Source organism: Magnolia sinica, chromosome 5 (assembly GCF_029962835.1).
Source record: "Magnolia sinica isolate HGM2019 chromosome 5, MsV1, whole genome shotgun sequence".
NCBI classification, from domain to species: domain Eukaryota; kingdom Viridiplantae; phylum Streptophyta; class Magnoliopsida; order Magnoliales; family Magnoliaceae; genus Magnolia; species Magnolia sinica.
Window position 1 is genome coordinate 50,370,071 of NC_080577.1, and position 4,028 is coordinate 50,374,098.

At 35.9% G+C, this 4,028-nt stretch overlaps 1 long non-coding RNA gene across 1 annotated transcript; it reads right to left on the reverse strand.

Annotated features, from left to right (window-relative positions):
- Positions 1–2,218: 2,218 nt before the first annotated feature.
- On the reverse strand, positions 2,219–3,329 carry LOC131247304 (uncharacterized). The gene is made up of 4 exons (XR_009171620.1): positions 3,141–3,329; positions 2,743–2,840; positions 2,527–2,637; positions 2,219–2,337 (listed from the first exon to the last, which is right to left on the reverse strand). It is a non-coding gene; the product is annotated as an uncharacterized LOC131247304 (long non-coding RNA).
- Between the last annotated feature and the right edge of the window lie 699 nt (positions 3,330–4,028).

The following is a 4,028-nucleotide window of genomic DNA, read 5'->3' on the forward strand; positions in this document are numbered from 1 at the left end:
TCTTTAATCATGGCTGATCCCTAATCAATATAGACGGTTGGATTCCCCAGATCTTTAATCATTCTCTGTCACTCATTGATAGCAGTCTAGAAATTGAAGTCCAAATATAGCCCTTATAGAGCTCCATAGCCGGTCTTCTTCAGTAGAAATTCTTTGACCACAAGCAACATGTTCAATACTAGAATAATATAGGGACTCCAACTTTCTAATCATATCACAATCAAAAGCATGGATAGATCTCTATGTTGAACTACAGTCAAATGATAAGATTCCTACCAACTGCCATGGGATGCAAATTCAGAATTTATAAACAAGCTCCAACCACGGCGAATGTACAAGGGCCAGTTGTTCACGACTGGATGTATGAGAGGGTACAATGATGTGTCATTGTTGGGATTACCCAGTGAATTATTCTGATCTGGCACACATTTACCTTGTACCCAGGTGTCACTTGAGCGAGATATTGGTAGCCCCACTTCTTTTCATGTGTTTCACCCTTTTACTCCACTATTTTTATCTTTTGCATTCCTTTCTTTACAAAAGCATGTCCAAAGAAGTTAGGGTGCCAATAAAGTTTAAGAAAATCTTTGATACTCTGGCAGGCTATGATGGATGATACCCTTACCTGTAGAAATTGCATGTGGCATTAAAGTAATTCAAATTAAACTTTCCAATTTGCGGGTGCCAACTTAGATGTATTATGAAATTACAACTTACTCATCCACATCTATTAGATAGTTAAAAATGGAAATATCCAATGGGCCTATTTCACTAAACAAGTGTCCAAAAATCAGAAATTAGTTTTGCACAACCAATTTAATTTTTGGATTGTAACTTAATGACACTAGGTTTGTGATTTAGACAATTTAATTTGAGTTCATATGTGCAACATGTAAAAATTTTAAGTGGTTGTATGTCAAGTGCCACACCCTTCTAGAGTATCAATTAACCCCAACAATATTTACCCTTATTTTGGTGGAATCTTGTGTGGTAGGCAAAGTACTGAATGTTTACCTCTAGTACTTCGTCAAACTCAAGAAAACTTCTTTTTATTCCAAAGTACTATCTCTGCATTAATTTGGAGGGCCAAAAGATGCAAACATTTAAGTTGATAATTGTCAAGGAGTTAAATACCTTGTGTAGTTTAAAAAAGAGCAAGATTTAAACAACTGGGTGATAATAACTAAAGACTTGAACCACACTGTTTTACAATTATATCACCCTAAATGGGTACATCCTCATTATTTATAATCTTTGATAATTAATTTAATAAAGAGGAACTTAAAAGTCAGACTTGAAATGAATTAGATGCAATTCTAAAAGCATCATTGCCATCTTGGAATTTAAAATCACTAGAAGATAATTCTAAAAGTCAAAATCATAAAATAAATAACAAATATAGATGTGTTATATACCTTGTAAAGGGTGACCTTCTTTACACTAGCCCTGCTTTGCAAATAACAACTGATGCTACTAGCATAGTATTTGGCACCAAGCTAGAAAAATTACAAACAATCATTATCACCAGAGTGCAGAAAAGGCCAAGAACATGTGGAAGACTTCATAATTTAACTACAAAGATGCAACTAATATATGAAAGAGAGAAAAGGCAAACCAGGCCCAGTTGGTGTAGTGATACAATAATAAGTACACCCTTGTCACAGCTTTAGTTTTTAAGTTCGGTTTTAGTTTTTATCATTTGAAAATCATACGAATACCACAATGGGGGAAAAAGAAGAAGGATAAAGTGTAAAAATCACCCATCACAACAAAAATAATAATAATTCCATACATTTGGGATAAAATGATTCAGAAAATCATAATATTAGGGTGTCTACACTCACAGAAGGCTGCAGGCAACAAATCCCTACTCATTCTCCCACAGAAAAAACCTAATTGCAGATAACTATTAAGTTAAATTTCAGCATATAGGGAATAAACAAAGCTCAGCTTTCAATTGAAATATATAGATCAATGCTATGAATTTAATCCGTGGAATTGTTTTTGTTTTTTTTTTTTTTTTTTTTTTTTTTTTTTTTTTGTTCAGCAAATTTCAGTAACTAGTATCAAAGTGAGCACAAAAGCAAAGTAGAGAAGATAAATGGTCGAGCACAAAAATTTAAAACTTCTTTAGATATTATATGTTATTAATTAGCTTGTATTTTTCAACAAGGATTTACTGGATGACTTTGGGTTGGTGGAACATACATACAAGGGGTGTAGCCACTCATACCTCCACCACACGACCCTTGTCACTTGAGTTGGATCCTTCTTATAGCTCCATGAGCCCCTTTCTAGTCCATGAAATGAAGACAACCGGCCCTAGAGTCCACATTACTTGCATTTAGAAAATAAGAAAAAAGAAAATTCAGGATTCACAATAGTTCCAATCATAGATGAGCATATCTACTTCAATGTCGTTGTTTGAAACTTGTAAACTTTTTAGATGTCACATAGGAGGTGTAACCCCATTTCACCAAACATGCCTTTAATGGAAAAAAAATGTTAGGGAAAAAGTATGGATACTTGCTCTAGGTCTGATGCTTCAAATCTCAGTAACCCCATTTCATTGACAGCTGAAAGAAACTTTTAGACATTCTCCAGCATTGCCCAGAAGAAACAAATGAACCACCTCAACTCTATCATTTTAAAAAAATTGTAAATGAAAATTCATATATGCAAAAATAAATTCCAATATGAAATGAGGATGACTTCATGAAGAGCAAATGTAAAGAACTCAACCTCGAGTACAGAGCCAGGGCTGAGCTGGTTCAAAATGCTACGTAAAACAATCCCATCGATCAAGCATGCTCTGTTCTTCTTATGAAGCTTCAAAAGACCTACTTAAGTGAGGAAACATACACTTAAATTGTGTGCTCCATGTTGTGTCAATCACAGAGGTAAAATCTGAAGATATGGTTGAGGAAAGGCAATAGTGGATTGACAGGTATTGGTTGAAGCATTTCTTCAAATGATTAGAGGGCATATTTCTAAATAAATTAAAAACTAAACACTTTAAATATAATAGGAGGTAGTATATGGTCATCATGCATGTAATCAAAATCGTAACCCAAGTTTAGAACATCCCAACATTTTAGAAGTAAAAACATAAACGAATAGATACTAGTGATAGATTGCACCTTAGTCCACCTCCTTGATCTTGGGCCCAGCCCCAATGCCTCCTACTAATAGACCATCATCATGTTGAATTAGATGAGAAATGAAGCATCACCTGATGAACAAAATGCAAGAAAAGAATGACCAGATTCCAAGTCTAATTGCAGAGAGAGAGAGAGAGAGAGAGAGAGGAATCAGAGGAGCCTTTGCTTGGAGTTAGGGTTTTGGAAGTAAAAGGTGGTGAGTTTGAACGATCCATTTATAGAGAGAGAGAGCCATCGGTTAGGGTTTTTTGGGTGTGGAGGAAATGAGAAAAATGATATGGGGGTTTTATATGGGATAATTGGAATTCCGAGTCCGATTGCACAAAGAAAGAGAGAGAGAGAGAGAGAGAGAGAGAGAGAGAGAGAGAGAGAGAGAGAGAGAGAGAGAGATGGAGAGAAGAATTTAAGAAGGGCTTTGAAAATGGGATGATTGAGAGAGGGAGGGAGGGAGAGAGGGTTTTGGGATGATTGAGAGGGAGAGAGAGAGAGATATAGAGGAAGGGAGAGGGATGGCCGAATATTGATTTGGGCGTGCGACTCTCTTTTGAGTGCGCACCCAATTATTTTGGGTGTGGATTAAGTACCTATGTGGGGCCCAACATGATGTACATGGTTTATCCATTCTGTCCATTCATTTTTATAAATACATTTAGGGAATGATCCCAAAAATGAGGTATATTGAAAGCCCAAGTGGACCACACCACAGGAATCACATGTGATTTAATCTCTATTGTTTCCTACCATGTGGTCCACTTGAGCCTTCGATATACCTCATTTTATGGGATGATGCCCTAAAATTATATTTCAAAATAGATGGACGGATTAGATAGAACACAGATTGTGGTGGGCCTCAAAAAGTCCCTTACA